At 40.9% G+C, this 23,471-nt stretch overlaps 1 protein-coding gene across 7 annotated transcripts in view; it reads right to left on the reverse strand.

Moving 5' to 3' along the window:
• LOC135109621 (DNA ligase 1-like) overlaps positions 1-23,471 on the reverse strand; it is a 195,424-nt gene that overhangs the window by 167,353 nt on the left and 4,600 nt on the right. For all 7 annotated transcript variants that reach the window (XM_064021053.1, XM_064021054.1, XM_064021057.1 and 4 more), the window contains exon 2: positions 6,025-6,199. The gene's annotated coding sequence lies outside the window, so the exon portion shown is untranslated. The remainder of the gene's footprint in view (positions 1-6,024; positions 6,200-23,471) is intronic.

The raw sequence follows: 23,471 nt of genomic DNA on the forward strand, positions 1-23,471 counted from the left end.
GGCTGCAAATGAGTTGGATAACCAATGCATATATGATTTGGCTTTATGTCATGCTTGAAAGGGGAGGTTCTCAAGCTCTCTGTCACTGGTAGTAGTAGTAGTAATAGTGGTAGTAGTTTTATTGACCACAACTTTATAAGCATACAGTACATTACATCACGTTTTTAACGTGTAAATTATCATGGTCCAATTGATATCATACCTAATTTTGGTTTTGGGCTAAACACTAAAACAAGATAATAAGATTTGCAGCTTAAAGAAACAAGTTAGAAACTGACAGCACTAAAGCAACTAAGTAAAAACATATTCAAACTCTAAAACAATCATAAACTAAAACATAGAAACAAACTTGAACATTAATAACGAAATGAAACAGTAAAACCTTACATGCCTCGGTAAGATAAAAATAGTCGGTACCATAAGAATTAAATAAATAATTCCCAAATAAAATACAGAAAACATCTAGAAAACAAGTTAAAAACAGCAAAACCAATTCTCCTTTAATAAGTATTCAATAAATTGTGGATATACCCTCACAGCTCATGAAGATGATTACTTTCTTGAAGAAGATTGCCCAGGTCAGTAAATGTCAGCATTGGGTACCTGTCACGACAATGTGTTGACAAAGGACACTCAATTAGCACATGTTTCTCAGTCTGCACCTGCACACCATCGCACTGACAGACACACTGCTCTCGTGGTGTGTGACTCCATCTCCCAACTTCCACCCTAAGGCTGTGAGACATGAGGCAGAGTCTTGTGAATGATTCTCGCATATAGTCTGACAAGAAACTTTTTGTCTCGTACATAGCATGGATTGTCACGTTTGGGTTTATGTCTGCTATATACACCCTCAGTTTTATTGCTGCCATTGCTTTTTCTCTTACATAATTTGTTATTTTCTACACACCATCGATGTCACCATTTTCTAAGCTTGCCCTTTCTAAGTTTCTATATCCGGGTGTGTTCACTTCTCTGCACATACTGAATAAAGTGGAATGGTTTATCAATGTCAACATGGTCTCTTTGGGATTTCATGAAGTTAAGTAAGACTGTGGAAAGTTTGAATATCAACAAAAGTTTTCTTGGCATTTGTTCTGGTATATTTAGGAACCTGCCTATGTCTTGGCTTGTGTTTTTTCTTACTATTCTAAATTTTGTATTTATGAGATGTTACCCTGTGGAATGGTGTTATAGTAAACTGATTATTTTATTTAAATCAGGAAACAGAATGCTTTGTAACAATTACAGAGGAAACAGTATAATGGATACACTTGCTAAGATCTACGATGTGTTGTTATTAAATCGTTTAAAGCTCTGGTGTCACATAGATAATTGGTGAGTACAGTGGTGATAACTTCATCTGAGTCAACCACACTAATTCACCATAGCAAGTGGGACACAAGGTCACAGACTCTGGGCATGTTGGCACATCACCAGATTCATCTGCTGCAGAAGCTTCACCAGACACTGGGGACTCATACATTCACCAGGCAATTGCGGGACAGCCTCTTGGGTCGTCTCAACTTCGCAGCAGACGTGGTACCTTTAACTTGAAACTTTCCCAGATCTCTACTTCCACTCCTCCATTGGTGGGCTCAATCCCAGTGGTTGTCCTCAGTCGCTCCCTGGATCCTTCCACAACCTACACTGATCATCATTACGGATGATTCAGATTCAGGCTGGGGCCTCCAGTCTTCCAACAGTCTTCAAGCTCAGGGCTTGTGGTCCCCTACTCAATCCCAACTTCACATTAATGCCAGGGAACTCCTAGTGCCCCTCCTTTTTCTCAAAAAATTTCCAAATGTCAGGGACATATGTGTGAGATTTCAGTTAGATAACCAAGTTGCAGTCCACTGCATCTCTCACCAATCCTCTTCTCGTTCTCTCCCATTTCTCTCCATCTCAGAAGATCTCCTTTTCCTGACTGAGTACTGGAACCTCTGCCTGTCCTCCAGACATATTGTTCTAGTTGTAACTTGCTTGTTATGCTTGTTTCTTGGTTGTTGTGGTGCTCAGTGTGCCCTAGAGAAAGACAGGGGTTGCAGACTGCTGTATACTATAAAGATACTGGATAGATACAAAGCACCAGCCTGCCAAGTCCAGCCCCAAGACAAGGCCAGACTTGACTGACTGAGTGAGACACATGAGAAAGCAGGCAGCTGGGGATGCTACTGTTCCTGGCTAAAAGCATACAAAGGTGGCAACAGTCAGTGTCCAAACCAAGCATCACTCAGCCACACATCAGCTGTGCCCTCGCAGCAAATAAAACATGGTGATACTGGGTGACATGCAGGTCACATAAAAGTATGTATATAAACATTTGAATAAAGACACAATTAATAACATAAAAAAGTATAAATGTGTAAGTCGTGCTTATCTTTGCAAGTCACAAGAGAGGTAACAATGTCATCAATGATTGCCTCAAACAAGGAAAATATGATGTTTCTATGCCAAATAAATTGCAATAATAATCCTCACACTTTTGTCCATTGCTACCACTCCACTTAAGTCACCAATACGCCCTGTGTCATGATGGGCTCAGGCCCTCCTGCCTAAATGATCCTTTCATTTAAGACCTCAAAGGTTTGGGGTCTCTCTTTTATATTCTATGAAATTTTGGGTTTCTTTTCTGGGACTGGTCATCTGTAGCTTATGGACCAGTGGCCCTGTTGTATGTGGGGCCTACTAAGTGTGGATTTCTTTGGTCTTGAGGGGACATTCTTACAGTTTCCCCACATGACTGGTTTTACTCAGTATTTGCCTTTTGGGGACATTTTGTTGCTACCTACATCACAGTTTGTCTTTCCACTGAGCAACTTCATCTTTCTCTTCGGCTGTACACTGTCCAGCTGTGGATCTTCAGTCTTCTCCTCATTAGGCAAGTATATGTCCAAAGTTGGTGTCTTCCTAGACCACATCCACATGGGAAGCAGCAATGGCATCCACAAAGTGATCACCAAAATGGGATTTTGAACAGAAGTGAATGCCAATGTTTTGGTCACACCCATAATTTCCTTCTCCCCCTCCCCTGTCTCATTCACAGCCCCACCTGGCTTTAAATATTTTTCTGACAGTGAGCACTATGTGTCCACTCCTCCTTACCTTCCTAAGCCCCTATTGGGTTAGTTGGTAGTTTGACAGATGTTTAGGTTGGGGGGGTTGAACAAGACAGTTGCTCAGTTTTTTACCCTTGTCTTTGACTTCTTTTTTGGTGAGTGTTTGTTATGGATAGCTGCCTACATGTACTAGGCAACTGAGGCCAGACACAGTTCTCACAATGAGTTCTGAGCCATTACTGTTTACATTTGAAACACACCAGCACACTCATTATGCTGCCTGTATCTGTCCCCTGACACTCACTGTTCCAGGTGTACAAAAAGTTAACTAATTTTTTATGGCAGCTTCTGAACCTTGCTTTCTTACTACTAACTCAAGCATGACAAGCTGGCAGACAAACCCATCTCAACTTAAGAATGTCTTCTGTCTTGAATCTTAAGTGACCAAATTATTTTTTGGTTTTTCTACAAATGATGTACTGACTTATTAAGAATTGGTATATTTCTAAAGACCTTAATATATATTTAACACTTTCAGAGGCCGGCAAGAATCATTTTGGGATATATCTGATGAGAAAAAATCTTTTCTGTGTTGCAAGATGTTGAAAAATCTGGCTTGATGTTCTGGAAAATACAACTACTGATCATTGATTAAGAATACTAGTTAACATTTGCATTAGAGGTGGACAGAATATGGGTGAGATGAAGTCATGGGCAGTGAGGCTACAAGAATAGGGGAGACATGTAGTTAGCAAGATCAGAAGAGCAATTAACCTGAAAATACCAATAGAAGATAGCAAGAGATGCAAAACTGCAGTGATGAGAGAGAAGCAGAAGACAGTAAATTAGAGGAGTTGATATGCTAAACTTCATAGCAGCCGTTTTAGTTAGAGATAAGAAGTGAAGTTTTCAGTTTAAGTTAGGGACAGACTAAGGATGTTCAATGTAGAAGACAGGGACAGTTAAGCACCACTGAAGAAGGGATAGTTATCTGGAATGCTGAGTTGACAGATGTAGGAAATGAGTTTTTAAGGCATTGAATAATATAAAGTTTGCTCTGCTCCAATCAGAAATTTTAGAAAGAGCTGAAGTCAGGAGTTCTGTGGCTTCCCAGTGTGAGCTGTTTAATTCCTGAAGGGTTGGAAAAGACATGGAGAAGTAGAGAGTAGTATCATCATCCTAGGAGTGAATAGGACAAGAAGATTGGCTTACAAAATCATTGAAGAATAACAGGAAGAGAGTGTATAACAGGACAGAATCCTAAAGAACACCACTATTAATAGACTTACGAAAACAACTATGATCATCTACGACACCAGCAACAGAAAAGTCAGAAAGGTAACTTGAGATGATGTTACAGAGAGGACAGAAACTGTAGGAAGACATGAAAGCTTTGTACCACGCTATATGAAATGCTTTGGTATATCCAAGGCAACAACATCAGTTTCACCAAAATCTCTAAAGGAGGATATGAGGTTCATTATGTAAATTTGTAGTGTATAAGTTTTTTTTGATGCCACCCAGAAAATCCCAGGGGTGGGATGGTTGGCAGCAATGCATCCCCATTAACTTTGCTATAATCAATTAGCTATACAATCGTTCACTTTATGATCACATTTTTGGAATATAACCAAATCTTATAGCAAGTAAGCAGTGTACAGCAGCTGGCTCTAGCTTATTTTCACAGCCAACTCTACCTAAGTAAGCATTAATATTGCTTTATACTGCTTTATAATGATGTGGCTGAGATGAATCTGGAGTTTGGCAAGTTTTGAAAACAAATCTTTCCATGGCTGCCAACAGAAAGACTTGCATAAGATATTCTGTTAACCATTGTGCATCTCACCACATCATGTATTGTTTAGATGAATATAAACTACAGAATATTTACCATCACAGCAATATATGTAAAATGTATTAATTCCCTTATTCTCATAGTTTGTGTGATCTGCACTACAAGGTGAACTCTCATGTACACGGGACAGGAATAGTGTTTCATAACACCACTAAAAGGAGGGGATCTCTCCAAAAGATGCTTCGTGAAAGGGGGAAAAGATATTTTGAAATCACACTAGTTAAACTAGCCATCAAATACACAATGGATGCTCTAGAACCCATCTCCACCCATGTGAGACCCGAGTCAGCAGGAGGATCTGTTGGCTGATTCAACCCCTCTACCCTTGCTCAGAGGCAGTAACAACTGACAAGTTAAGACTTGAGCCTGAACATAGCTTGAGCACACCACCACAGAATACCAGCCATGAGCCTGAGCATAATCTGAACACACCACACGTTTCCATTATACCAGCCAGGCATTTTCCTTAACAGTAGTAACTTATTAGGAGTAAAAGAATCTGCTCAATATGGTTATAATCTTTATACAATGAAATTTGATATGAAGCACTTCTTAAGCAAATAAAATCAGTTACTGGAAACACTTATATAGAAGGGAAGATGGGATAGCAGTGCGGTAATGTTTTTCAAGCTACTTTTAAAAATCAACAAGAAATCACAATAAAAAGGCATAGTAATCTGTGGTATAATAATATGGTATAATGACTGTCAGAAGTACAGTATGCTAGTGCCATTTGTTTTCATTACTTGCAAAAGTATATATATTTCAAAGTAGTTCTACAACTTGTTTCTGAATATGAAATTAATGACTGGAAATGTATCATGAGTTAAATGAAGATAAAATAAATATATATTTTTTAAATTAATACTATTTCAACAAAAATCAAAACATATGTGCCAAGAAATATGTTTAAATGTTCCAACTTCATGCTGACAATAGTATGTACCTGGTACTCAGTCATGCTTCACAATTAAGCATTATTCCAAAAAAATTTGAATATCTGGCAAAAACACAATCTGAATTCCAGCATGACCATTCACTGTTCTTGCTTTCCAGAAGCAACCAAATATTCAACACCCAAAGATTCCCCATAGTAGAAATTATCCTTACCAATAGTCCTTCAGTGGCTGAATTTTTTTTTTTTACAAATAGAATCCCAGATGTAATCAGCAGAGAAGGTATTGTAGAGGGGTTCCATGCTTAATGTCCTATTTCCTGATTTTGGCTTAGATACCAGGTACACTGTGTAGTGGCCAGGAGTATCAGTCACCTCCCCTCCATTATTCTGAAACATCAAAGGGAAAATTGTCTATTAACATTAAGATAAAGCCGAGTTCCAAACACATAAAGAATCTAGTAAGTAATGAAATTGTGGTATTTAAAATTGTGAAACACTTTTTTTAAGCACATGTAAATACACTCATACCTCAGTACTACAGACTAAAAGGGGGGGAACGTTGGTAGGATGAAGCCAAATGTCCATAGGTACTGACACTAAGCATCAGGTTATGTTAGGAGTGGCTAGTATCAATAATTACATAACGAAAGACAGAAAGAACAAATACAGTAATGCCCAGTCTTTCACAGGGTTGTTCGAAAGGCACCCATGAGGTGCTAAAACCCTCATTATATTGACGCTACTTCTAAAATGCCTATTTATTTTCTTTATTCATAAGAAAAATCAATAAAGGTACTCACTGATAATGAATTAGATGAATGAAGATGATGAAGTAGCTGTGCAGCAAGATATAATGAACATATTGAAGATATAATGAGCACTCTCTCTCTCTCTCTGATAAATTAAAACACACACACACACACACACACACACACACACACTCACACACACACAGAGAGAGAGAGAGAGAGAGAGAGAGAGGAGAGAGAGAGAGAGAGAGAGAGAGAGAGAGAGGAGAGAGAGAGAGGAGAGAGAGAGAGAGAGAGAGGAGAGAGAGAGAGAGAGAGAGAGAGAGAGAGAGAGAGAGAGAGAGAGAGAGAGAGAGAGAGCATTGCATCAAGGTCAGTCACTGGCTGTCTTTTCTACTTTCCCTCCAGACAGCATGGTTATAGAAAATTATAATTCAAACACAACAATAAGTAGGACAAAAACCCTGGAACGATGAGCTACATGTGTTGTTACACTGATGTAAACAAACTGACCACTTGCAACAAGCAGCTCATGTCCAGTGTTACCACAACACCATCCATAACGCACGGAACTTTTAAACTGAGTTGGCTGCTCCAGATTTTGTCCGCTGCTTCCAAAATTTGTTAAAGTGAGATCCATAGTAATGGAGGTATGAGTGTATATTATAACATTGATGTATCAGACTTTTTCACTGGAATATGCTTGAAAACCAATAGGACTAAGATTCCAATAAAGGAAAAACAAAAATAAATAAATACAAAAAATAAATAAATACAAAAAAATAAATAAAAAGCAATAAAGGTGGAAGCTGGTCTAGGCTCCCTAACACCCAAGTAAAAGGAAACTATAGAATCATTCTGCTTTAAGCCATCTTTCTCACATTTTAGGACTCTCCTTCATGGTGCATTTATTCAAGGAGAATGAGTATTCAACAGAAGCTTGAGGGATTGTGGACTTTTTCTTTTAACAGAATCTCTCACTGATGTCATATTGATTCTCTTACAATTCTCCATGGTTATTTCAATTGTTACTGCTCTTCTGAATCTATTACCTTTTTTTTTTTTTTTTTTATGTAGGAAGGATACTGGCCAAGGGCAACAAAAATCTAATAAAAAAAATGCCCACTGAAATGCCAGTCCCATAAAAGGGTCAAAGCAGTGGTCAAAAATTGGTGGATAAGTGTCTTGAAACCTCCCTCTTGAAGGAATTCAAGTCATAGGAAGGTGGAAAATACAGAAGCAGGCAGGGAGTTCCAGAGTTTACCAAAGAAAGGGATGAATGATTGAGAATACTAGTTAACTCTTGCGTTAGAGAGGCGGACAGAATAGGGGTGAGAGAAAGAACAAAGTCTTGTGCAGCGAGGCCGCGGAAGGAGGGGAGGCATGCAGTTAGCAAGATCAGAAGAGCAGTTGGCATGAAAATAGCGGTAGAAGACAGCTAGATATGCAACATTGTGGCGGTGGAGAGAGGGGCTGAAGACAGTCAGTTTAGAGGAGAGGAGTTGATGAGACGAAAAGCTTTTGATTCCACCCTGTCTAGAAGAGCAGTATGAGTTGAACCCCCCCAGACATGTGAAGCATACTCCATACATGGACGGATAAGGCCCTTGTACAGAGTTAGCAGCTGGGGGGGGGTGAGAAAAACTGGCGGAGACGTCTCAGAACACCTAACTTCATAGAAGCTGTTTTAGCTAGAGATGAGATGTGAAGTTTCCAGTTCAGATTATAAGTAAAGGACAGACCGAGGATGTTCAGTGTAGAAGAGGGGGACAGTTGAGTGTCATTGAAGAAGAGGGGATAGTTGTCTGGAAGATTGTGTCGAGTTGATAGATGGAGGAATTGAGTTTTTGAGGCATTGAACAATACCAAGTTTGCTCTGCCCCAATCAGAAATTTTAGAAAGATCAGAAGTCAGGCGTTCTGTGGCTTCCCTGCGTGATATGTTTACCTCCTGAAGGGTTGGACATCTATGAAAAGACGTGGAAAAGTGCAGGATGGTATCATCAGCAAAGGAGTGGATAGGACAAGAAGTTTGGTTTAGAAGATCATTAATGAATAATAAGAAGAGAGTGGGTGACAGGACAGAACCCTGAGGAACACCACTGTTAATAGATTTAGGAGAAGAACAGTGACCGTCTACCACAGCAGCAATAGAACGGTCAGAAAGGAAACTTGAGATGAAGTTACAGAGAGAAGGATAGAAACTGTAGGAGGGTAGTTTGGAAATCAAAGCTTTGTGCCAGACTCTATCAAAGGCTTTTGATATGTCCAAGGCAACAGCAAAAGTTTCACCAAAGTCTCTAAAAGAGGATGACCAAGACTCATTAAGGAAAGCCAGAAGATCACCAGTAGAGCGGCCTTGACGGAACCCATACTGGCGATCAGATAGAAGGTTGTGAAGTAATAGATGTTTAAGAATCTTCCTGTTGAGGATAGATTCAAAAACTTTAGATAAGCAGGAAATTAAAGCAATAGGACGGTAGTTTGAGGGATTAGAGCGGGTCACCCTTTTTAGGAACAGGTTGAATGTAGGCAAACTTCCAGCAAGAAGGAAAGGTAGATGTTGACAGACACAGCTGAAAGAGTTTGACTAGGCAATGTGCAAGCACGGAGGCACAGTTTCGGAGAACAATAGGAGGGACCCCATCAGGTCCATAAGCCTTCCGAGGGTTTAGGCCAGCGAGGGCATGGAAAACATCATTATGAAGAATTTTAATACGTGGCATGAAGTAGTCAGAGGGTGGAGGAGAGGGAAGAACAAGCCCAGAATCGTCCAAGGTAGAATTTTTAGCAAAGGTTTGAGCAAAGAGTTCAGCTTTAGAAATAGATGTGATAGCAGTGGTGCCATCTGGTTAAAGTAGAGGAGGGAAAGAAGAAGAAGCAAAGTTATTGGAGATATTTTTGGGTAGATGCCAGAAATCACGAGGGGAGTTAGATCTTGAAAGGTTTTGACATTTTCTGTTAATGAAGGAGTTTTTGGCTAGTTGGAGAACAGACTTGGCATGGTTCCGGGCAGAAATATAAAGTGCATGAGATTCTGGTGATGGAAGGCTTAAGTACCTTTTGTGGGCCACCTCTCTATCATGTATAGCACGAGAACAAGCTATGTTAAACCAAGGTTTAGAAGGTTTAGGACGAGAAAAAGAGTGAGGAATGTACGCCTCCATGCCAGACACTATCACCTCTGTTATGCGCTCAGCACACAAAGACGGGTCTCTGACACGGAAGCAGTAGTCATTCCAAGGAAAATCAGCGAAATACCTCCTCAGGTCGCCCCAACTAGCAGAGTCAAAACGCCAGAGGCACCTTCGCTTAGGGGGATCCTGAGGAGGGATTGGAGTGATAGGACAAGATAAAGATATGAGATTGTGATCGGAGGAGCCCAACGGAGAAGAAAGGGTGACAGCATAAGCAGAAGGATTAGAGGTCAAGAAAAGGTCAAGAATGTTGGGCGTATCTCCAAGACGGTCAGGAACACGAGTAGGGTGTTGCACCAATTGCTCTAGGTCATGGAGGATAGCAAAGTTGTAGGCTAGTTCACCAGGATGGTCAGTGAAGGGAGAGGAAAGCCAAAGCTGGTGGTGAACATTGAAGTCTCCAAGAATGGAGATCTCTGCAAAAGGGAAGAGGGTCAGAATGTGCTCCACTTTGGAAGTTAAGTAGTCAAAGAATTTCTTATAGTCAGAGGAGTTAGGAGAGAGGTATACAGCACAGATAAATTTAGTATGAGAATGACTCTGTAGTCGTAGCCAGATGGTGGAAAACTCGGAAGATTCAAGAGCGTGGGCACGAGAGCAGGTTAAGTCATTGCGCACATAAACGCAGCATCCAGCTTTGGATCGAAAATGAGGATAGAGAAAGTAGGAGGGAACAGAAAAGGGGCTACTGTCAGTTGCTTCAGACACCTGAGTTTCAGTGAGGAAAAGAAGATGAGGTTTAGAAGAGGAGAGGTGGTGTTCTACAGATTGAAAATTAGATCTTAGACCGCAAATGTTGCAGAAGTTAATGAAGAAAAAGTTGAGGGGGGTGTCAAGACACTTAGGGTCGTCGACGGAAAGGCAGTCCGACCTGGGGACATTTATGGTCCCCTCCCCAGATGGGGACTCCGAGGCTGGTGTAGGAGTCGCCATGATTTTAAAATTTTTGAGTGAAGGGTGTGTGTGTTATTAGGTGCTTGTAGTTTTGTGTGGAGGAAGAGAGTTGTCTTTAGAGGGCAGGCTGTGACTACCCCCTTGTGTTGTGAGACACAAAGGGAAACGTTCAGTGAGGTCACAGCTGAGTTTAATGATAAGTTCACAGCACCCCCTGAACAGTGCTTTAGACCTCACTGGGAATAATTATCGTTTCGGCAGGTGTCTACTGCCTCCTCCTATAACTGCATGCATCCTCTCCTTCATGTAGCTTCCCTGCACAAGACTCTCTTCTTCCTCTCCCATTCTGTTTACCTGCTTAAGGTCTGTCCACATCAGGAAACATTGTTTGAAAATGATGTTCCCAAACAGTCTCCAAACAGTTTGGAAACAATTTCCAAACTCTTTGGAAGCAAAGTTTGCAAACTGTTTCCAAATAATCTTTCACATGTAACTGTTTCCCATCCAGAATGGGAAACTGTGTGTGTGTGTGTGTGTGTGTGTGTGTGTGTGTGTGTGTGTGTGTGTGTGTGTGTGTGCAAGCAAAGTTTGCAAATTGTTTCCAAACAATCTTTCACATGTAACTGTTTCCCATCCAGAATGGGAAACTGTGTGTGAGTGTGTGTGTGTGTGTGTGTGTGTGTGTGTGTGTGTGTGTGTGTGTGTGTGTGTGTGTGTGTGTGTGTGTGTGTGTGTAGCGGAGGTGATGAATCAGTACAAGTGCTAGGCTTGCAGCGATAACACCATGTGGTGAAAAGAAAAAAACTCTAGAACTTATTGAATTCCTCTGAATTGCTCCATTCGTCCCCAGCATTGTGGGATGATGTAACATGTATAGATCATAAGAATAAGATGAAGAAGATGGATGCTTGTATGGAGATAGTTGATGAACTTTCCGCAGGTGTAAGTGAAAAAGAAAAGAAGATCAAAGGCATCAAAGTACAGTTCAGGAGGGAGCATCTGAAGAAAACTGGTGAAACCTGTTCCATCTACTCTCAGATCTGCCAGAAGCAGGTCACCATGAAAGGGTCCTTTTTTTTTTAAATTTTCTCACCCATCTGTTTTCCTTTTTCTTGCCATTCCTTAACCCATACAGTGTTTAGTATGTATATATACATACATGCTCTAAGGGAAGTGTTTCGTATGTATATATACAATTTCATCTTTGACCCATGTTACGGCCAATGAGGTCATTCACCAGTCACACCTGATGCTCATCGGATGTTCCTGAAACACCACAAACTGGTACAGGGAGAATCAGGCAGTGAGTGTCAGGGCACTTGTTTGGACAAGGAGGGAAACTCCACTTCTAGGCATCTACTGGAAGTTGAATCCGAAATGGGATGGACCCTATCAGATGATAGACATATACAGGGATGGAGGCAGCTATCTCATGGAAAATGTGTACACAAGACAAAGGCTACAAAGAGCTGCAGAAAAGGTCAAGCCTTATGAAGGACTAGAGGAGTGGCTGCTGGTCTCTCCTAAAGTGTCATGTGCTGAAAATGAACCTCCACCACCCCAGCTGAGATGTCCTCCTCGATGCCTCATAGAGGAGTGCTAATGTATGCAACAGAAAAATTACTTCCAAAAGATGGCTATGGTGCTTAGAATTAAGTTATATTCTGTGTATGTATGTCAGAAAAGGAAGTGAACATCCAAAGGTAGGGAGTGTAGTGTATTTTTTTTTTCAGTTGAATGGAATGGTCTGGTGACCACCTGCTCTAACTCTCCTGGGCCTAGTCTGAGCCCTGAAAGGATTTGGAGGGGAACCACTCTGGGTATAGGGTGGACAGGCTCCAAATACTATCTCATCTTACTGGGGGACCATTTCCTCACAAGAGGTATGGACAGGCCCACACTGGACAATCTACCAGCTGTGAGGGCTGGAAGGAAATCAGGACGTAATCCAAGCTCTGACTACAACTCACCAAGGAAGATCACCTGCAGTGGAGATAAAAGGGATGAGTGAATGAAGAGGAGTGAAACAGCAAATGAAGATGAGTGAATGAATATTTATATTTATATATATATTAAGAATGAGAGGTCAGGGAACTGGGGAATGTTAACTTGGCTACAGTATGTACCAGATTCGCCAAGTTTGGTAAGTCATTCAGACTCTCTATGAGTGTAGGTTGGGATGGTGGCAGGAGTCACTTAGGTGGGTAAAATGGAGTCACTTAGGTGGATACAATGGAGTGACTTAGGTGGGTAAAGTGGAATCACTTTGGTGGGTAAAATGGAGTGATGGATCCACTTGGTAAAGGGGTGAAAATGGGTCTTTTAGGGACTCCAGTGTTGTCATTTATGCTGAGACCTGTTTGGCCCAGTGGGAATTTCAAGAGGAAGGATGGAGAGGCTGAGGAGTGATTTCAAAGTCTGATGACACTAGGATGTGCACAGCCTTATACCTACACTCATACCTTGGTACTACTGATCTCTCCTTAACAGATTTTGGAAGCAGCAGACAAAATCTGGAGCAGCTAACTCAATTTGAAAGTCCAACACACTACAGATGGAGTTGTGGTAACACTGGACACAAGCTGTTTGTTGCAGGTGGTCAATTTGTTTACATCAGTGTAATATGTGCCATTGTTCCATGGTTTTTGCCCTTTTTTATTGTTGTGTTTGAATTATCATAATTTTCTACAACTATGCCATCTGGAGAAAAGTAGAAAAGACAGCCAGTGAGTGTGTGTGTGTGTGTGTGTGCATGTGTGTTACCTTATCTGAGAGAGAGAGAGAGAGAGAGAGAGAGAGAGAGAGAGAGAGAGAGAGAGAGAGAGAGAGAGAGAGAGAGAGAGAGAGAGAGAGAGAGAGAGAGAGAGAGAGAGAGAGAGAGAGAGAGAGAGAGAGAGAGAGCATCCTACCAGCCACTGTCAAGGTCACCCACTGGCCATCACAGCCACAATTCCTCTCTCTCTCTCTGCACGGATGGTGTTGATTCCACCCTGTCTAGAAGAGCAGTATGAGTGGAACCCTCCAGGACATGTGAAGCATACTCCATACATGGACAGATAAGGCCCCTGTACAGAGTTAACAGCTGGAAGGGTGAGAAAAACTGGCAGAGAGGTCTCAGAACGGCTAACCTCATAGAAGCTGTTTTAGCTAGAGATGAAATGTGAAATTTCCAGTTTAGATTATAAATAAAGGAGAGACCGAGAATATTCAGTGTAGAAGAGAGGGACAGGTTAGTGTCACTGAAGAAGAGGGAATAGTTGTCTGGAACGTTGTGTTGAGTTGAGAGATGAAGGAATTGAGTTTTTAAGGCATTGAACAATGCTAAGTTTCCTCTGCCCCGATCAGAAATTTTAGAGAGATCAGAAATCAGGCATTCTGTGGCTTCCCTACATGAATTGCTTGCTTCCTGAAGGGTTGGACATCTACGAAGACATGGAAAAAGTGCAAGATGTGGATAGGACAAGATTTGGTTTAGAAGATCATTGATGAATAATAGGAAGAGAATGGGTGACAGGACAGAACCCTGAAGAACACCACTCTTAATAGATTTAGGGGAACATTGACTGTCTACCACAGCAGCAATAGAAAGGTCAGAAAGAAAACTTGAGAGGAAGTTACAGAGAGAAGGATAGAAGCTGTTGGAGGATAGTTTGGAAATCAAAGCTTTGTGCCAGACTCTATCAAAAGCTTTTGATGTGTCTAAGGCAAAAGTAAAAGTTTCACCAAAATCTTTAAGAAGATTACCAAGACCCAGTAAGGAAACCCAGAAGATCACCAGTAGAGCAGCCTTGATGGAGCCCATACTGGTGATCAGATAGGTTGTGAAGTGATGGATGTTTAAGAATCTTCTTGTTGAGAATAGATTCAAAAACTTTAGATAGGCAGGAAATTAAAGCAATAGGATGGTAGTTTACTGATCGCCCCCTCTATATCCTTCAAAATCCATGGGAGGGAGGGATTTAACTCATCCTGGACCTTTATGCACACTTATTGTTAGTGACTGGTGAACCCCTTTCTCTCCCAAGACTTCTATGCACATCTGAGACAATCTCATTGTGAACCCCTTTCTCTTTAAGTCTTCTACACACATCTGTAATAATCTCATGGCAAACCCCCTTCTCTCCAAGCCTTCTATTCACATCTGTGACAATCTCGTATTTATTCAGTTAAGGCTGTTGATGTTTCCTTAATCCCAGTTGTTATATTTACCTAAAAACATTAAGCAGTCAAAAATGTATTGGCGAACACATGTGTTTGTTATTCACAAGCTTTTAATGCCATTCCAATGTGAAGTAGCTGATGTTTCGGATGAAGTGGAAGTTCTCAAGAACTGGGTCTTGTGATGTTCTGGGTTAAGTACCTTTCTGTTTACCCTCTGATTTCACACCAGGCTTTTTGAATTCTAGGGTCTTGCAATGTTCTGAGTTAAGTACCTTTCTGTTTACCCTCTGATTTCACACCAGGCTCTTTGAATTCTATGTTCAGATCCATGTATCTTTATGAAGCTGCCTTTTCCATACTCACTGTTATCAAGACCAAATACATAAACAGGCTGAATGCTGAAAGGGACTCATGCTGTACATTTTCTGGCATGCATTCAACCATGCATTCAAGATCTAGAGGCTAAGCAGTGTCAAGTATCTCACTAGTACTTAATTTATACTCCATAAAAAGACTTTTCTTTATTTTCTTCTGTAAAATCCGAGAGGGAATTTAATTTACTGATGCAGGGGGGAAGCATGGAGAGGATACTTTCTTAGAGGAGGCAGTGTATTAAAAAGGTTAAGAACCACTGGTTTTGAGAAAGGGAAGAGAGAGAGAGAGAGAGAGAGAGAGAGAGAGAGAGAGAGAGAGAGAGAGAGAGAGAGAGAGAGAGAGAGAGAGAGAGAGAGAGAGAGAGAGAATGTATTACCCCTGCAAACCCTCACCTCTTTCAGTCCTGACTGCTGCCATGTGTTTCTCTGACTGTGGCTTGAGCACTCTGGATGTTTTCCACAAGTACAAGTTTGCCAGAAATGCAAGAGACCTTTTTGATGTTTGCATTCAGCATATACAAGATAAATGTGTTAATTGTTATCAGGTCAGTATTTCAGAGCAAGTTCAATTTGTCTGCTCAAAAATTGTTTTTTTTTCAAGATTTTTTTTGCTGTACAAACCACTAAAAACTAAAAAACTTCCAGAAGTTCACGAAACTTGGTGATTTAAGCCTTTTGCCATTATTTTGTTAATAATTTTCATGACTAAGTCTCTTACTTCAGTGAACTCTGATAGGCAAGTTTGTGCACACAATGCCTCTTGGTGAACGATGCAGTGAAATGAAATTACTTCCTGATTCAGCTCTCGTTTTAAGAGAGAAACAAACCCCTTATGTATACCTGTCATACTCAATGCACCATCAGTTGCAATAGAAATAATGTGGTCTGAATTCCTTTTTTCCTTAAGGCAGGTTATAATTGTTGAAAATATATTATCACCTTTAGTTAGACCAGTGAGAGGCAACAAGTCAATGAGTTCTTCTTGTGGGCCTTCAGAGTTGACATAAATGCTAAGAAGAGCAACTTGTGCAATGTCATCAACATCATATGACTCATCACAAGCAACTGAAAAGCCACAGGCTGAATTGATGTCTATAATTTGCTGATTGGTGATGTCTTGTGCAAGTTTCAATGCTCTGTCTCTCATCGTTTTAGCAGACAATGGCACATTCTTAATTTTCTTAATTATTTCATCCTTGTTTTTTTAATTCTCTGAACAGATACATTGCTGCATTGATGAAACAATCTTTTATATATTCAACATCTGTAAAAGGCTTTTCACATTTTGCTATCTCATGACTTATCACAAAACTGGCAGTAGTTGTATCGTTGGAGGACTTCAACCATTTCGCGAATACATTCTGACTTCGCTTTGCTCTGAGCTGCAGTTCCTCCACAGCTTTCTTTCTGGCATCTCCAACTGGATAATTTTCAGCAAAGTCATTGTGTTTCCTCTGAAAATGCCTCTCAAGGTTGGATTTTTTTATTGCTGGCCAGTTCTTCACTGCATATGAGGTACAAAGGGTGCCCTCTAGAATTCTGAACAAATGCAAAATGCTCATTCCATTCACTCCTAACCTCTCTATTTTCATCTTCAATTTTCCTCTTCCTTGATGCCATTTCTCCAGTAATTGATTACATCTTAATATCTTTCACTGAAGATATTATGGTCATAATAGCAGCAGCAGCAGCAGCAGCAGCAGCAGCAGCAGCAGTAGTAGTAGTAGTAGTAGTAGTAGTAGTAGTAGTAGTAGTAGTAGTAGTAGTAGTAGTAATATAGTAGTAGTAGTAATATAGTAGTAGTAGTATAGTAGTAGTAGAAGTAGTATAGTATTATTAGTATTAGTAGTAGTTAGTAGAAGTAGTAGCAGTATAGTAGTAGTAGTAGTATAGTAGTAGTAGCAGCAGCAATAGTACTGGTATAGTAGTAGTAGTAGTAGTAGTAGTAGTAGTAGTAGTAGTAGTAGTAGTAGTAGTAGTAGTAGTAGTAGTAGTAGTAGTATAGTAGTAGTATTAGTAGTAGTAGCAGCAGTACTGGTATAGTAGTAGTAGTAGTATCATAGTATTAGTAGGAGGAGAAAAAATAGCCGTCCTGGTAACTATGAGTGGGTTTTCACTGAACGAGATGCCTGCCTACACTGCCAAGCAGTGTTGGGCATAGGCTGGGGTGGTTGGATGGATATGTATCATACAGGAATCATATTCGTACAATAGACGTAGACCTCGCGTCTCTCTCTCTCTCTCTCTCTCTCTCTCTCTCTCTCTCTCTCTCTCTCTCTCTCTCATTTTTCTACGTGTCCTATGATAAGTTGGACAATTTTATGTAGGTAGCAGGATTCACATATGTCTCTTGAAAGAGCTGGACATGGCTCCAGAGCCACAGGTTGCCAACCTCTGGGTTAGCAAAAGGTCAAGAATGCTGGGCATACCTCCAAGATGGTCAGGAATACAAATAGGGTGTTGCACCAATTGCTCTAGGTCATGAAGGATAGCAAAGTTGAAGGCTAGTTCACCAGGATGGTCAGTGAAGGGAGAGGAAAGCTAAAGCTGGTGGTGAACATTGAAGTCTCTAAAAATGGAGATCTCTGTGAAAGGAAAGAGTCAGAATGTGCTTCACTTTGAAAGTTAAAGTAGTCAAAGAATTTCTTATAGTTATAGTGAGAGATATACAGCACAGATAAATTTAGTTTGAGAGTGGCTCTGTAGTTGTAACCTGATGGTGGAAAACTCAGAAGATTCAAGAACATGGGCACGAGAGTAGGTTAAGTCGTTGTGCACATAAATGCAACATCCAGCTTTGGATTGAAAACAAGGATAGAGAAAGTAAGAGAGAACAGAAAAGGGGCTTCTGCCAGTTGCCTCAGACACTTGTGTTTCAGTGAGGAAAAGATGAGATTTAGTAGAGAGGTGGTGTTCTACAAATTGAAAATTAGATCTAAGACAGTGAATGTTGCAGAAGTTAATGAAGAAAAAGTTGAGGGGATGTCAAGACACTTGAGGTCAATACCAGAAGGGCAGTCCTCACTGAAACTCAGGTGTCTGAGGCAACTGACAGTAGCCTCTTTTCTGTTCCCATCTACTTTCTCTATCCTCATTTTTTATCCAAAGCTGGATGTTGCGTTTATGTGCACAACAATTTAACCTGCTCTCGTGCCCACGCTCTTGAATCTTCTGAGTTTTTCACCATCTGGCTACAACTACAGAGTCACTCTCAAACTAAATTTGTCTGTGCTGTATATCTCTCGCCTAACTCCTCTGACTATAAGAAATTCTTTGACTACTTAACTTCCAAAGTGGAGCACATTCTGACTCTCTTCCCTTTTGCAGAGATCTCCATTCTTAGAGACTTCAATGTTCACCATCAGCTTTGGTTTTCCTCTCCCTTCACTGACCATCCTGGTGAACTAGCCTTCAACTTTGCTATCCTCCATGACCTAGAGCAATTGGTGCAGCACCCTACTCGTATTCATGACCATCTTTTGGGCTCCTCTGACCACAATCTCATATCTATATCTTGTCCTATCGCTCCAATCCCTCCTAAGGATCACCCTAAGCAAAGGTGCCTCTGGCATTTTGCCTCTGCTAGTTGGGGGGACCTGAGGAGGTATTTTGCTGATTTTCCTTGGAATGACTACTGCTTCTGTGTCAGAGACCCATCTTTATGTGCTGAGCGCATAACAGAGGTGATAGTGTCTGGCATGGAGGCATACATTCCTCACTCTTTTTCTCAATCTAAACCTTCAAACCTAAGTTTAACACAGCTTGTTCTTGTGCTATATGTCATAGAGAGGTGGCCCACAAAAGATACTTAAGCCTTCCATCACCAGATTTTACTTCGGCAAATCACTTGTCTGCTAGATGGTGCGGTTCACATGAGATACACTACACTTCGCCACACAGTCAGTTACTACGCAGACACCACACAAGTCGGACGTCGGTCCTGCCTCCTGTTAAGTTGTTACGACTTCTGTTATCGGTGAGTGATAGGAATATTACAGTTTTCTTGTTTGGATTGTGTATTATGATTTCCATTACCTGTTATAAGGGTGGAGTATTGTCTTTAGTTATCCGTTACCTGATTATAGGGCGGAGTATTGCCTATGGATATCCGTTACCTGATAAGGGCGGAGTGTTGCCTATTTGAATCCGTTACCTGATTTAAGGGTGGATTATGGACTATAAATATCCGTTACCTTGTATAAGGGCGGATTATTGGTTATATGATATCTGTTACCTGGTATAAGGCGGATTATTGGCAAATATTTTATGTTATATATATATATATATATATATATATATATATATATATATATATATATATATATATATATATATATATATATATATATATAACAATATTTGGGCACTCTCGTGAGCCGACATAGGTGCGAGATGGTTCCATCTTGTTACCCATTATTGGGGCAAGAGGAATATTGCCTTATTTACAAGCCTGGGGGCATTTGACTTCCCAGATTACTATAGGGAAAAAATTTTTTGATTTACAGTTGCCCTGTGTGTGAGGTTAAGGCACCCGTGGGGTTATAAAAGGAACTGCTGTTAAAAGGGGTGGCGTCTTGTTAACATTAGCCGCCACGTCTAGGACGCCTTCTGATGCTTGCCCCAGTCCTGAGAGATTCAGAACTACCAGCATGCCACGCACCTCAGCTAAGGTAAAGGAACTACACAAGGGGAGTAAACATGATGAAGAAAGATCGAGATCCAAGAGCCATTCTACTCGTCATGAGAGGTTAAGTTACTCTTGGTCACCTTCCCCTTCTCCAAAATACGCCGGTGAAGACAGCACTGCGCCTTCTTTGGGCATGATTATGGATGCTCTGACTGAGTTGAGGAAAGACATGGACAAGCTTAAGAAGGAAAATAGGGCTGTGAAGTCAAAAGCAGTTCATAACAATGCTCCCCTGTCGGTGTCAAATAATACTTTGGTGCCTGATTCTCAGGAATCACAGGCAGGATTTTCTGGATTTAGAACTCCACTGAGGGAGGACAGTGATGAGGAAGAGGAAATCCAGAGGGATGTTCCTCATGATAGTATATTGTTACAAAGTGCTAAGAATTATGGACCCACGGAAACTGTCTTAAAAGAACTTGACAAGGAAATTGCTGCAATGGTGAACCACCTGTTTATTAATGGCATGAGGCAGGAAGATTACAAAGCCATTGTAGAGGATGAGGTGACATTTAGACCAAGTAACTGCCATGCATTAACTCAAGTGGATTGCAACCCACAGGTCCTGGATGCACTGCCTGCAGAGGCAAAGAAGGCAGATTTCAGCTTAAGGGAAGTGGGAAAAGATATTACCAAGGCAGCTACTATTGTTGTAAAATCGCTTACTGTGCTAGACAAGGTGGCACGTGATGAAGAGCACCAAATTATTGCAAATGAGGTGGCCATGCTCAATGGTGCATTGGCATTATTGGGTAGTGCCCACTACAGAAATAACTTGACCAGGCGACATATCATAAAGAGGGACATTAATCCCAAATATTCTCATTTGTGTGCTGACAAGGCTCCCATGATGGGTCTATTGTTTGGGGATGACCTGTCACAAGCCACCAGAAATATTGAGGAGGCAGAAAGGCTGAAAACCAAGTTCACTTTTAAGAAGCCTACATCTTGGACTGCAAGCAGTGGCAGATTTGGTGGAGGTAAACAACATAACTTTTTTGCCAAGGCCTCCTCCTGTGGATTCCCATCCAGATATCAGCCATATGGTTTTCGCAGGATGCCCTCCAGTGGTGAACACAGACGCTCCTACCCTGCTCAAGCTTGGACAACAAAAAAACGTGAGAGGCCGGGGTCAACACAACCCCCGGCGTTAACCCAGGTGAGAGAACAATTTGAGGCTGGGCAACTTCACAAGTTTATCAATAAATGACGTGTGATTACAAGTGACCAGTTCATTTTGGATATGGTGGAACATTGTCATCTGAATATAGATGAAGCTAATATCGGATATTTATTTAGAGAGGATATACAGTATGTCTTTAATGAGGAAGATAAACTGATTATGCATCAGGAGGTTAAAAAATTGTTAGAGATAAATAAAGGCCATCATAGAGACACATAGACAGGATCAACAAATACTTTCAACAGTTTTTCTGAGTAAGAATAAGACTGGGGATTATAGGATGGTGTTAAATCTTGAAAAACTGAACAGGCATGTAGAATATACTCATTTTAAAATGGAAAATTTTGAACAAGCATTACAGTTGCTTAGTCAAGGAGATTATATGGCTTCTATAGACCTTAAGAAAGCCTATTATTCAGTAAAAATTGCAGAGGAACAACAAAAATATCTGTGTTTTAGATGGTTGGATAACATTTACCAGTTCACATGTCTACCTAACGGGTTTTCGGATGGTCCTCGTCTATTTACAAAACTTCTGAAGCCAGTTTTCTCTACACTTAGCATAAAGGCCACAACATCACTAATTATATTGATGATACGGTTCTGTATAGTAGCTCTTTGCCGAGATGTTTTGATTGCATGAATGACACCATTCAGTTGTTGCAGAGTGTAGGTTTCTGCATAAATGTGGAGAAATCTGTTCTGAGTCCCACTATGCGTATTGAGTATTTAGGTAACGTGATAGATTCGGTGGCCATGACAGTTACCTTGCCGGTGCATAGGAGGGATAAGATTATACAGCATTGCTCTCTTTTAGTCAATAGACAGAAAGAAAAAATTAGAATTGTGGCAAGAGTGATTGGCCTGCTGGTGGCAGCAATCCCAGCTGTAGAGATGGGGAAGATGCACTATAGGAGGATGGAAAGAGCAAAGATCAAGGCTTTGGAAGAGGCATGTGGAGACTTTAATAGTTGGATGAACATTACAGAGGAGATTAGAACAGATTTAAACTGGTGGATAAAGGAATTGGAGAATCAAAACAGGAAAATATTCAGAAATGCACCAGATACTGAGTTGTTCACAGATGCTTCAAATCTAGGATGGGCAGGTTGCCTAAATAGTATCACTACCAATGGCAGATGGTCCCCTGAAGAGGTGCATTCACACATTAATGCACGTGAATTATTGGCTATATTATTCTCATTGAGATCTTTTACACATCTCCTTAAAGGTTTACACGTCAGGGTGTTATGTGATAACACCACAGTGATTAATTACGTGAATGAGATGGGAGGTGTTAAGTCAATAGTTTGTGATGACATCAGTAGGGACATCTGGGAATGGTGTCTTAATAATGGGGCATGGCTGACAGCTTCCCACATACCAGGCAAATGTAACGTCATGGCCGACGAGGCATCACGTTCCTTTAATGACAGACATGAGTGGCAGCTGAATGAGATGATATTTAAGGAATTGTGTTCTATATTTGGGAATCCTTGTATAGACCTATTCGCTTCATGTTTGAACAAATAAATGACTCCATTCTGTGCATGGACACCAGATCCAAAGGCTGCATATATTGATGCATTTACAATTCCGTGGGCTAATTTTAAATTGGTTTACCTCTTTCCTCCCTTCTCTCTGATCTCTAGATGTCTGCAGAAGTTAAGGGAGGAAAGGACCAGAGGATGGATCATAGTGCCACTTTGGCCATCACAACCGTGGATGGGGGTGCTCCTTCGGATGCTAGTAGACGACCCTCAGGTCATACAGAGAAGGAAAAATGTGCTAATGCATCCGTCAACTGCAGAGGAACACCCAATAATGAAACACACAAATTTGATGGCTTGTCAGTTGTCCGGAAACAACTTGGAGAACGTGGCATATCTAAAGAAGGTACGGAAATCATTATGGCCTCTTGGAAACCAGCAACAGGTAGACAATACAACACTCATATCAAGAGGTGGACACTCTTTTGTAGTAGACGGAACATTAATCCCATTGCACCATCTGTAGCAGATATATTAAACTTTCTGTCTCATAACTTTCAAAGGGGTGTGGGTTATGAAAGCATTAACACGGCGAGAGGGGCTCTATCTGCAATAGGAATTATGGTGGAAGGCTGCAGAGCGGGCAATCACCCATTCGTCCCCAGATCTCTGCGGGGAGTCTTCAACTTACGCCCTTCTACACCCAGGTATGCGACGACCTGGGATGTGAAACTTGTATTACAAAAGATAAGACTCATGGAACCACTACACAGCCTAACATTGAAAGACTTGTCGCTAAAAATGGTGATGCTGATGGCAATGACACAAGCAGCCAGGATCCAAACTTTGCACTTATTATTGTTGGTGAATATGGCATTTGGAGAAGAATCTGTTTCAGTTTTGTTAGGAGGTAACATCAAGCAAT

This window comes from Scylla paramamosain, chromosome 19, assembly GCF_035594125.1.
Source record: "Scylla paramamosain isolate STU-SP2022 chromosome 19, ASM3559412v1, whole genome shotgun sequence".
In the NCBI taxonomy this organism is placed as follows: Eukaryota; Metazoa; Arthropoda; class Malacostraca; order Decapoda; family Portunidae; genus Scylla; species Scylla paramamosain.